The sequence below is a fragment of the Megalopta genalis genome, chromosome 12 (genome assembly GCF_051020955.1).
Source record: "Megalopta genalis isolate 19385.01 chromosome 12, iyMegGena1_principal, whole genome shotgun sequence".
In the NCBI taxonomy this organism is placed as follows: Eukaryota; Metazoa; Arthropoda; class Insecta; order Hymenoptera; family Halictidae; genus Megalopta; species Megalopta genalis.
The window spans coordinates 8,583,658-8,596,856 of record NC_135024.1 but is presented as its reverse complement, the minus strand read 5'-3'; the positions used below and the strand labels follow the sequence as shown (position 1 = coordinate 8,596,856).

The following is a 13,199-nucleotide window of genomic DNA, read 5'->3' as shown; positions in this document are numbered from 1 at the left end:
TGACCTACTTCCCCGCTCTGCCTTCCTTCGAAACGTTAGTGTACGATTTTAGTCCATTGTCGGCTTCATTTTTTGGAGATTTAGACCAGTTTCTTTGTTGTCTGATCTTCTGGTTGCTTCCTAGGGTGTGTAGACTTCTTAGGATACTACTGGTCTTATACACGATAAGTTGAAAAGTGTATTCAAACGATCTTGATAAATATTTAATGGAGCAATCGAATGATTTGCTTCCAACTTAAAGAATTAGGTACCCGAGCTTGGTACCGGTAACATGGCGTCATTCATCCTCGAAACCCGTTCCGCATATAAATAGATCAATCTAAGACGATCTTCGCACAATATTTATCGTACAAATCAGTAAAGATAAATCTTGCATCGTAGCCTAGGTAATTGTTCCATTATCTAAGCATTCGCGCGTCTTTAATCGGTTCACACAATCAAGATTCTATTTCATTAACGTCTTCCTTGCGCACGACGAGCTTCACCACCTGCATCCACCCATAACGAACAAATGTTTCACGCGAACCGTATAAATAATTGGAAATTTATACAAATCCAGCAACGTTTATCATTATAACTGTTTCCTCGTAAAGTTTCGCAATCTACAAACGTTCCAGGGCACGCTCATCGCCGATCCATTATCCGTTCGCCCGCCAATCAAACAGCTAACAAGCGCAGCCCCGAAACCAATAACCTAAATACCCGGGGCTCGGCTTGTCACGGAAACATACTGGCAGCGTCGATCGTCAGGAACGAGCCTAATTGCACCGTGGCGCCCGTGCCCCTCCGTTCGTTCAACCCGCTACGTCGGATCCGCGAGATAAAGGGCCGCCCCGAAAAAAAGACTGACTGTTCCACCCCCCTCCCCCGAAGAACGTCTGTCGGATTCTTGGCGGTAACTGTATGCCGCCGTCAGTTACGTCATGTCCGTCAAGTAACTCTGCTGGTTGGTGCCAGCGTTAACCCGGCCTGCGCCGGTTGCGCCGTAGCTCGTGTGTGGACTGCGAGTTTACCGTCGACGACGGGCACGAAGACGACGAGGTCCCGCCGTCGTCGACGACGACGACGACGACGACAACGCGACGGGGAAACTTTAGACCAGAGTCAGCCTCCGGATGCTCCGGTTCCCGGTTCCCGTACGCGGTTCCTGCCCCGTCTCGCCGCGGCTGCACGCCTGGAAAGTTTTGCCTCTGTACCGCCGCCCTTCCCTGGTCTTCCTCCACCGACCTCTGCCGCCCCCGCAGCCCTCTTAGCCCCGGGGATTTTGGTTAGAATATTGAATCTCGCAGAGTGGAGGCGCTGTAACGAGCACACCGCCGACCCCGGTGTACGTACGTCGACGTATATACCGGCGACGACGACGCTCCTCGCCCCGGGATGCCGCTCGCGAGCCGAATAATCTCCTCCCGAGGAGACACCAGGTGAAAGAGCTGCGGGGGCGGCTGGTCGGGCCGAGGTCCGGCGACTCCCGAACCTGCAAACGCGGCTGCCTTCTATTCTGCGGTTTGTTCGCAGGTTACCTTAGCATGCAGTCGGTTTTCTTACAAGGATAGGGTAAAGTCCTGGGGTCACCGTTTTTTTGTTGGGCTTTGCAGAGTTATAGATCTCGGTCTTCTGAATGTGTAGCATTTTAGCCAATGTTACTTCGATTTAAAACAGGTCTCTATACGCTGTTTAGCTGATTTACTGAGCCTTCGCAATTCAACATAAGTTGTGGTAAAAATAGGATTATATATAATCCGTATATATAAATAAAAATATATATTACCCGCATACACATAAATAAATATACAAATAGAAAAAGACTACTCAGTGTCTGATGAACGCGGTCTATAAGTGTACGGAGTCTCGAAAAATCAATTGTTCCAAGAACTTGGATTCTTCTTGTTAGTTTCATACAGTACTGGATAAGTTACATCTACAGGGTGTCCCAAAAATGTCTCTCAATCCGAAAGTAGGGGATTCCTGAGGTCATTTGAAACAACTTTTTCCTTAGCGAAAATGCAATCCGCGGTTTTGTTTACAAGTTATTAACGAAAAACAGTGACCAATGAGAGGCGAGATCAGCTGGCGAAAGACGGCCGAGCCAATGAGCGGAACTGGGCTCCGTGCGCTCGTCGGCTGGGTCGTCTCACATCAGTCGAGCTCGCTTCTCATTGGTCAGTGTTTTTCGTTAATAATTCGTAAACGAAGCTGTGGATTGTATTTTCGCTAAGGAAAAAGTTGCTTCAAATGACTTCAGGAACCTTCCATTTTCGGATTGCGAGACATTTTCGGGACACTCTGTATATCGATCGGACTACAATAAATTCTCCCCTATTTTCCTTCAGCTTGTGAACAAAAATGGACAATTTTGGAAAAAAAGATACGATTATTCGAGCCTCACGATTCATTTTTATAATTGTCGATTGTTAAAAATAAGGCTTGAATAATCGTGTCTCTTCTTCCCAAATTATCCATTTTTGTTTACAAACTGAAGGAAAATTAGGGAGAATTTACTGTACTGGTTAATAATAGAGTGCAGATTTGATGTATCAATGATACGAAAAAAATTGAAGGATATTCCGATGTTTATAATTCTTATTGGTCTTATAGAGCAATATGTAATATAGATACTTACATATTTGTTGCTCGAATGATTGGTTATTTGCCTATGATGCAAATGGGATAGTGAGATACAGAATAACGAAGACAACAGAGGAATTGAAGGATGTTTATACATTATTTTGAGTTCATTGAAACTTACTTCATCGAACCTTACGTCATCCTACGTAAGGATCCACCGTCTAGCCATCGGTGAACATCAATATTTATCTGACTTTATATCGAACGCTCTTTAATTTACATTTGTAATGAAACTGCACTCGAGACTGCTGACAAATGCAACTCGTCATTGCCCACTTCGAAAGTGAGCTAAATTTGTCTAACGAGAATGGATGCAGGTAATTTATATCATTTTTGTTACGAATTATTGAATCAATTCAATCGAATATTACATAACCTATGTACACGAGTATTTAAAATGTATGAGGACGTATCCAGCCGTTATACGAAAGAAATATAGTTCGCTTCCTGAAGAGAGTCAAAAATCCTCCCAAGAATCCCCCATCCAATAAATCTTTCCACACTATCTTTTGACAATATACGATGTTGTGATCTCGTGCGATCAAATTATTTCGCAGAATAACAACCTGCCGAACCTTTCCACGCGGTAACAAGGTAGCCCTTGAGCCCTCAGAAGGAGGAGGAGGAGGAGCACGCGTGTCTGAAGCAGGCCGCTTTAACACTTATCGAGCATGCACCGGTATGCTAAAAGTGGCAAAACTCGGCAGCTATACCGCGGCGGCGAGCTTCCGTGCGAACGTAAAGAATTTTCTGAACGCCCAGTTATATTTCTCGGTGCGCGAGAGACCGAGGTGTGCAGAGCCACGATAAAAGTCTCCCCCATCCACCCCCGCGCGCATTCTATCTATCCGCCACCCCTTCAGCCGCACATACTTCCGCGTATTTATACTAACGTTCGTTCTCTCGGTCCCCAGGACCAATCGAAGCCGGCCGTCTCGCCGTGGAAAATAAGGGCGGCTTTCTTTTTTCGGGCATGGAAACTGCCCCTGCTCCGCCGAAACCCATCGATTTCCCAAGATACGGCCGTGAGAGGGTGGTTTTCGCTAGGGGTGGACCTCGCGTGGACTGTATACCTCCGGGAAAAACTCGCAGCATCACCGGCAGGCAGAGGGAAAGGCCGCGGGCTATGGCTTCCCTTCTTATCCTGCCGCCAACCCCCTTTTCTATACGCCGAACAACCCCTACCCCGCGTTTGCAACGTCGTTCTTCCGCTTTCGACGACGTTCGTCTATCTTCACGTGTTTGCGCGTGCACCATACGCGATACGGGTAACAAAGTGCATCGATATCCCCATACTCGGGCAAACTCTGCTGCATTTGTTGCCGATCACGGGGGCGTGCAGCTCTCTGGCCGCCATCGAATGCATCCCAAAATGGAAGTTTCGAAAATGGACAGAGATACCAGACGATTTTCTTCGTTACGTTAAACGTCGGCTTATTGATTCAATGCCGGGACAAATTTTACGTCGAATTTAGAAACACTCTAAGGATTTAAATGTTCGTTGGTTATTGCATATTTTAGTGCTTGGAGCCAGAATTCGGTTTATTCTACAGAATTTTACTCGTACTTAATGTCTAACGAAAATATTCTGCTAGTTTTAATGTATTTGCCAGTCTATTTTAGACTCTTTTAGAGAAATTCAAATTTTTTTGAAGTCAACGAGGCGCACATATCAGTGCAATCATTTGAGCAACAAAAAGTGTAGGTATCCACATTATCTATTGCTGTACAAGACCAGTAAAAACCGAAAATAATGTAACAACATCCTTCAATTCTTTTGTCGTATCCATTTTCGGAATGAATACATATTGGGTTGATCGGAAAATAATTTCGTTCTTTCATGAGAAAATGTAAGACGGTTTTTTAATGTTTGGAGTAACCATTATTTAATGATGTATGTTTTCTATTGTCTTCTACATCTTTCTCGTTGCTCTGAAATCTTGTGCTCGTAGAAGTCTCGTTTTCTATTGGCAAAATAGTGAATCAAGTGCCTTTTAAACACCCTTACAAAACAAAATTTTTTGGTACTAACCAATCATTTGAGCAACAAAGGCGTAAGTATCCATATTACCTACTGCTCTATGAGACCAAAAAAAATTGTTACTAACAAAGCATGCTTAAATTCTTTTCAAATCGACAGTCGGCTAACGACCAACAAAAACTGAAAACAACGAAATATTCTTCAATTCTTTTGACATCCTCATTGCTCTGATCTCACCCTGGACACATTAAATCCGGAGTCTATCCATCCCTACAGAACGCCTATCACCGAGAAACACCGGCGATAGCGCATCGAGGTAGTAGTTTGGATGATGGTTCGCGCGAAGTTCGATCGTTCCAAGGTCGATCATGCCTCGCCGCCATTTTCCAGGCCATGCAACGTTTACCTTTCCCCGACGAAAGAATTCTTGCCGGCGTTTTCCCCGGCGCGGCGCGGCGCGGCGATAAGCCTCTTTCCCTCTAATTCAGCGGGCGAGTGGAGCGAGGCAGAGCGTCGCGGAGCGGAGCGGAGCGTCGCGTTATTCCGGCACGCGTACCAGCGACACCTTTAGAATCCGTTGTGCGTCCAATGACGCGCGAAGGGTAGGCAGAGAGAGCAACCCCCGGCGCATCGGATTTAACGTTGGAGCGCGGCTCTAATGAGGTGCGCACCGCGTTCACGATTTCCCCGGCGCGGCGTTCCCTTTTTCGTTCGCCAGGTAGGCGCAGCGGATTTTTAATGGGGCACGCCGTGCTCGTGCTCTCCTTTTTCCCCTCTTTTCTTTTTTTCTTTCGCTTTTCCCCTCTCCTTTTTCAGCGCAGACTACAGAGTTAGAAAGAGAGAGAGGGAGAGAGAGGTGAACCCTCCTCCCCCTCTCGACCGGCAACCCCTTCGGCCGATGGTTACCTGAGAATCCGTAGGTAGGCAGACACATACCTAGGGCCCCCGGGGGTTAAAGCGGCGAGAGGAAAACTGTCCGCGCAGCGAGATTGAAATTCAAATGAGACCGCGAGGATATTCTAATTCCGTGCGGCAACCCCTTTTTTGCATATCGGGACCCACGCAGCTGCCGCGCCGGGGACCCAAATTATATACATCTTTTCTCTCACCCTCTCTCTGTCTCTCTCTCTCTCTCCTTTTTTCTCTGTCTCTTTTTCACTGTATTTTTCGGTCTCTGTCTTTTGGTCTTTGACAGCGTTCGCCGTTCGATAACTCCGTCTCCATCCCTCCATCGAGTACTCTCGGCATCGAACGGTCGAACTTTTTTGGCAGAGCCGCGCGTGATCCGCAACAATTGAGAATCGACAGTATTCAAATCCGTGGCGATGTACCCAGCTACCTAAGCCGCAGGCTTACCGACTGCCTTGCGGGGATTCGATCGATTCTGTGTTCCGGAAAGACGGAGGAGAAAGAGGGTAGCAACCGTGCCGGTATCCCCTCTCTTCCCGCAACCTCCGATTATCGATAGACTCGATAATGTTGCGCTTAGGGAGCGTTGGACAGTGGTCCCGATCGGCTCACCGTTTTCTGGAGGTCTTCATTTCTCGCAGCTGAACATTTGGTTCTGTTCATATTGTACTAGTAAATGTTCACGAATAATTACCACGATTCAGTTTCAATGATTTTTCTAATTTCATCTCACAAGGTCATCATCTTAAGCAACGTGTGTCTGTTTATATTTTCTAATAGAGCATCTAATCTTTCATTCAATCTTCGAACGTCTTTTTAACCCTTAACCGGATTAATATTCGTTGATGTAATTGTTTATAAATTACTGTACTCTTTTGTTAACTCGTCAAGTTTGCAATGTTTCAACGTAAATTTATTTGCTTTTACTAACTTGGTAATGTGCAACATTTCGAAACAACAACTGGTTGTTCGGTTAAGGGTTATGTCAAGGTTATAGTCGTCGTAAGGCGAATTCCTGATTCAACTTTTTTCGATTCCAATTAAAATTTTTCCTCCATCTCGAGTTTTCAATTCGTGTTGCACAATCTCGTAGAACAATATCGTTGATGTAGTAAAAATCTGTTTTCCGCTATGTGAAGACACCTTTTAATGCCGGAAACTTGTAAATCGATATCTCCCATCCTCTTTCTTGGTGGCTCCTAACCAAATGCAATTAGACAGAATTTCATTTCCTGCAGCAACGTATTCGCCAAAACTACATCGAAATCAGACTTTCTATATTAATATAGGATAAATGCAACAAGATCTACAAGTCTTCTCGTCGCGAAGGTTCATTTTTAGCCCGGCAACTGGAATCGCGTTCTATGTCTCGAGCCTAAGAAAGTCAGCATTAAAATATTTTTGGACTTACGAAACACATTTACAGGAATTTATTGATCTGACCACGTTCTCTTCTGTTCAGTACGTCTATGGTATCATGTATGAAAATGCAGATTTTCTCAATTACTCAAATATTACTTCACATTAAAAGTATAATAAGTATGAATTCGTCTAAAATTTTCGCCATTTTTATTACAACATACACTTTATTTAAGAAATTTATTCAATTATATTTCACGAAAGTGTCTCTATAATTTCAACAACTTAAAAATAAAAATTGCGAAATTTTACCATCGTGGTAGATTTGGTGTTAACATGAGAACTGTCGACCCTACACACGCCTAATGTGTGTATATTTATAACAATGACATAACCATTTATAACAATGACGAAAATTTGATTTTCTAAAAGTTCGTACGATTTCTATTACAATATTATGCTTGAATAAAGAAATCCACAAACGGTTTCTTCATTTCACTACCACAATCTCGGAAATTGTGAAAGAAAGAATAAAGAATCCAGTCATTTTGACTGTTTTACTCACCGTTAACATTCACGTAGCTCAATACAAGAAACTAGCGAAACCTGTATCTGACTTCTCAGACATTCTCAAGTACATTTGCTGGAGCCTAACAATCTGTCCCGCCGCGATCCCAAATCCTGGATCCTCCTAGACGAAGACAAGACCGTCTTGATGCGGAGAAAACAAACGGTGCCTTGAAACGGGAACAGCGTCTGCGTGGTTTTCAATTTCCCAAAAACCGTGCGCCGGTAATCCCTCGAAAAATCCGCAGGTGAGGTTCCCGGGACGCTGAAAGTCAGGATGGGCCGCCTACGTGTCCGGATGGGGGTGGAACAGACTCCTCGAGCCCGAGTCGGAAGAAAGAGACGAAGGAGTGCAAACGGCCTAAGGGGGCCGCCGCTTTGCATAATCAAATCCCGCGACGATGTAGCAGAATGCGAAGTACCCCGATGCCGGCGACGGGTTGCAGGATGGGGGGCCAAAGAGGGGGGAGGGGGACCATGCGAATCCCGTGGGCACGCGAGGACTCCGAAAAATGCACTTCCTCCCTTCCGATGTTGCCTTTGGCCCGGTCATAAGGGGTTCCATGGGTCTCGCAGCCACCCCTCGAGGAATTCCGGGAATAAACCGGAAACACCTACTCGTTCCGCGCGAGACCCCCACGAATCTTCGCGGAGGGTTCACACGGATGGGGCGCCTCACCCTCTGCCGCCCCCGCGCGATCGAAATTGAGCCGCTCGGATTGACTGCGAGACGTTTTTCAACGACTGCAACGCGCTCGTGCGGTGTCTGATGTTTCTTTCGGGACACTTTGTCGTCGAACCTTGGTTTTCTGGCTCCGATGCGCCAGCTTCGGGTGACTCTTTCTGAGAAAGTAGCCGATTCGCTTACGTTTGGATAGTTTTTCGGGTTTGTTTGATTCGGTCGTTGATTAGGTACATGAACTTTGTTCGTCGATGATCTCTGGCAATTTTGGTCGTCGTATAATTCGAGGATAAAGCCTTCGAGGACGAGGATTCTTTGTTGCACTGAAAACAATTTCTTTAAAAAGTGTTCGAAACACTTGAATAATGGGAAAAGTGAACAGAATAGCCTGACCTTCTGTAACATGCATAATCAAATGATATGTTTGCAATTTTTGCAGCAAGATATGCACTCCTGAGATTGACTCTATGTCGACATTCGTTCTCAAAGGATTGATGGTGATTTTAGAATGTTTTATATGAGATTTAGTCCATTTTCACTTTGCATTTAATTGAATGTCAGATTACTTTCTTGAATATTATTTATTAAGATCTGAAAAGGTTAACACACAGCAGTTTCTAAAGCATTTCGACCATAAATGAATGTGAAACTCATAATAGAAAGAATGAATACACGAGGGTGAGTTCGATAGAAAATTCATTTTTAAAGAAAATGATATGTACTTTTCAGGTTGATGGTGTACCACGTAAATCAACTTTTCCCGAGCTTCCGTCGAAGGCGATGGTTCAGGGGCTGATCATCGTATACAGCTGCTGTGTTTGCAGAAGAAGGCGAGTAAGTCAACAATCTCCTCAAATCAATTTTACCACAATGTACCCTACATTAACATTTATATTTATACGTTCCATTAGGTTTCCACTGGCCGCACGGATTAAACTACGCAAAGTGCATGGACCTAAACCATCTTAATAAAAGTAAGTCGCTAATATTCAAAACACTCGATCTTCATTTTTATGCTCCAAGCCAATTTAAAATCGCGCTGGAAATTCTAAATCTCCAAACAATATATCCTACATTAATATTAACATTTATACGTTCCATTAGATTTCCACTGGACACACGAATTAAAAAATGCAGAGAACACGGATCAAAACCATCCTAACAGAAGTAAGTCGCCAATATTAAAAACGATACACTTGATGCACATTTTTACGCTCCATATTAAAAATTCCCAACAACTTCACCAACGAATCCGAAGCCAAAAAATTTTTAAAGACAACTTGAAAATATTTTCACGCACCCTTCTCTAATCCCGACCGAACCTCCAACAGAATGACAGCAGCAAACATTAACAAGATGTTCGAACGCACTCGTCACCAGATAATTACGTCAAGAAGTGAAAGAACGGTCCGCGTCCCAATGCACAAATCTGCTTTGCTAATAAACCAAAGAAGAAAGAGGAAGAAGAAGAAAGGAGAGCCCATCGGCGAGAGGAGTGGGGAAAGGCAGAGGCCTAGAAGGCACGTCCGACGGCATTTGGAAAACGGCAACAGTGTGTCGGCTCGGTTCCGGGGGTGGCGGTAGAAAAAAAAGCCCCATGGAATTCCGCAAGAGGCGAAGAAAGAGGATGGCGGCTGGTACGCAGGGGTGGCACGTACCCCCTCGTCAAAATGGACGGGCTAAGCCCGTATAAGTCTAACGGGATTTTCGATCGTGGGCGGGCGGGTGAGTGCAGGTCGCAGTTCGGGGTGGCTGTAGGGGAGAGCGTGCGGGGTTGAGCGATGGTAAGGGCAGGATGGAAGGGGGTGGCTGGAAGTCCTTCAAGATGGCGGCTATAAGGGATGGTTTAGGGCGCGTGAGGGTTGCGGGTGAGGCAATATATCAGAGCAAGAGCAAGGGCGAGAGGGAGGGAGGGAGGTAGAGATAGAGAAAGCAAGAGAGAGAGAGAGAGAGAAAGAGTGAGAGAGTGAGAGAGACAGAGGGAGGGTTGCTTCGCCCTTGGTGGTGGCCGTTACCACCCCCTTTCTCGTCCTTTTCCTCCGTCCCGTTGGTTCCCTTGGTTCTCCTCGGCCTCTCTCTTCCTCGCCGTCTTCGTACACCCTCTTCCTGTCCTCCGTTCGTTCTTGTCCCTCCGGTTACGTCCGCGTATCGTCTTTTCCGCCTGTGCTCTCACCCTCGATCAAGACCACCCCCTTAACTCGTCCCCGCGGAGCCCTCGGGTCCGTTCACGAAAGTATAAACGTCAGAGGAGACTGATGGAAATGGACGAGACGAGGGGGAAGAACGGACGATCGGAAAATAGTGGAAAATCGAATGGCGGAGGGTTGGAGCCCCCGGTGGAGGAAGGCACGGATGAAGAGGGTAGCAGGCGGCGGGGGCGGGCGAGAGGGGCGAGCACGACGACAATTCGTTGCTTCCAGGGATTGGAAGGCTTTTTTCGTTCGGCCGGGTTTTCCCTCTTTACCTTTTGCCGCGGCGATATCGGGGAACGATGGAAATATGCCAACGGAAATCGTCGAAACCGGTAGCCGGCGATGGTTGCTGATGGATTCGTGTAAACCAGCCAAAAGGATCCCCGCACGCCCACGCTCACGGTTGAAACGCCCGGCCCGCGATCAACGTTCCCCGGCTTCGGGATGTTTTGTCTCGGACAATCATCCGGATATCAATGTCCCGGAAACCGGGGACGCGCGGTTCGAGCACAGCTTTTAAATAGATTACGTGGGTGGAGGGAAATTTAAATATTTATGCTGCACCGACGCTCTCGTCGCGCTCCCGCCGCGCGGAATTTTGTTGGACGGGTAAACGAACGTGATACTTCGATGAGATTATTGTTTGTACGACTATGGCATTTCGGTCGGAGGGACTTTCGTTGGATCGCGGAATCTGTTTCGTCGGGAACGATTAGTCGAGTTCGGTAAACAGGTTCGATGAACGAGTTGGACAACTTTTAAAAGTTGCACTTACACTGCATTTGAACCGAAGTCTTCGATTGTGCATCTTTATGACGAGATGGCGAAGCTGTTTTTATTTAGAATGACGAAAATCATAGAAAACAATGCAAATTCTCGAACGCAAGGCATTGAAAGCTAAGAAACGATAAAAGAAGAAGAATCGACTATTGTGTGGATTATTATGGAAAATAAGAATTGTTCGCATTAGCTGCGAAGTACTGGAAGCAAATAAATATTGTTTCTACCGTTTTTAACTTGGTCTATCCATTCTTTCACAAATATATTAGATCTAGGCTATGGTCTAATCATAAACAACACAACAACAATAATTTCTGATCCTTCATTGGAGAACAAAGAATGTAATTTGTTTAATCCTTATTTAATTTTCAATCGATGTTCAAGCTGTTTTAAATTTCGCCTATTCATTCTCGCTACAAATCCAGTAAATCTGTAGTCTATTCATGGATAACAAACAGCGATAATAGTTTGTGATCCTTCATTGGAGAACATTCGGCGAAGATCTGTTTAAACTTGATTTAATTGCAGCACGACATTCAAGCTCAAAATTCGACTCGTACATCTTTCTAATATGTACTAAGTGTGATCGGCGGAAAACCGAAGCAGGCTAATCGTTCTCCAAATAGCGAACACAAAAGTTCAAGAGTCCTGCAGTCGTTTACCGCGCATGACCCAGAATCCGAGAGGAGTCCGGATTCGCTCGAAATTCGCCGGCGGTTCGGGGAAAGAATTGATTACCGAAACCGATTAGGAGTCGAAAACGACGACGAGTCGAGGCCGCGGGAAAATGAATCCGAAGCGGCCACGGTCGAAAAAAGAAGGAAGGAAGAAACGAACGAACACGCGCGTAAAGATTTCAGCCGGCATCTCCCCCTCGGTTCGTATCTGAAAAGAGGAGCGGGTAATGAGCTTCAAATTTGTTCCCCTTAGCGTGTACTTTAACCGCGTTTCGCTGCGTTTTTCCGCGGCGAAAGCATTGCGGTCGGTCCGACGCGAGACAAGAGGGGAGAAAGTTGAAGGAAAAAACGAACGTCGATGGCGAGGAGAAGTAGAAAAGGAGGAAAGGAAAAAAAATAGAGAAACGGTGGCGGCGAGTGGTGAGACGGAAACAGAGGAAAAAGAAGTGGGGCGACGCGGGGGGGTACAAATGGGTGGGCCAGGCGGGAGCGGCAAGAACACGCGGATCCGGGTCTCAATGGCTGACTCGTTAATCGACGTCGCCCGTGGAAAACGGGGCGAGGAAATCGCGTGTCTCAAAGTGGCGAGAGAGCGCGGCAAGAAATTCCCGATAAAGGGGAAGAAAAACGAGCGGGGCGAAATCTCGCGGAACGGAATCGCCGAGTTTTTCACCTGCCGATTGCTGCCGCGACTTATAAGGCCCTCGAGAAATTCGCTCTTCTCGAGAGCGAGAGAGAGAGAGAGAGGGGGAGAGGGAACGAGCGGGAACGAGCGGGAACACCTTTACCTGTGCCTCGAACGTTTTCTAGCCTGACGAATCTTCTGCGGTTGTCGAAAAGAAAACAGCGCGCGCGATCAAGGGGCCACGGGAACTCGTAAATTCCCGGAGGACAAGCTTCGTTCCCTATCGTCGGACTTTCTATGACGCATGTTTTCGACGGGTCGAAGGGCCGATAGAATGGTGGAACTTCGATTATTCGACCTAAGTACAGTGACACGAATATTCGGATATCGTAGAACATCGTTTGTTCGAATACATCGAGGGATAATTCAGTTCGGATAACCGAGGTGTTCCGATAACAGAGGCTCTATCACCGTGTATCTATTCATTGGATAATCGAGGCTGCAAATCGAGCCAATCAGATATAATATTTATATTATTATTTATGTTATTTCAATATTTATGACTGATAACTAGAAAATTAAAAATTGCCTACCTCAATTGCAACAAACTAAAGTAAAAGTTTGTTTTCTTTCTTAATTGGTTCGATAGCTAAAAAATAATGTATAACGGAATTCTTGGTCTTTTAAATTTTCCACTTAAATAAAAATGTCTTATCTTTTCTAATAACTTCAACAGGTGTTACATAATATACAATTATTTTGAAACTCTTTTGATGTCTCCATAGTTTCGCATTCGTTCTAG

The 13,199-nt window shown here is 45.6% G+C and overlaps 1 long non-coding RNA gene across 1 annotated transcript in view; it reads right to left on the bottom strand.

Moving 5' to 3' along the window:
* The window catches only part of LOC117217445 (uncharacterized), a 75,822-nt gene that overhangs the window by 39,523 nt on the left and 23,100 nt on the right, over positions 1 to 13,199 (bottom strand). The gene's annotated exons all lie outside the window — the stretch shown is intronic.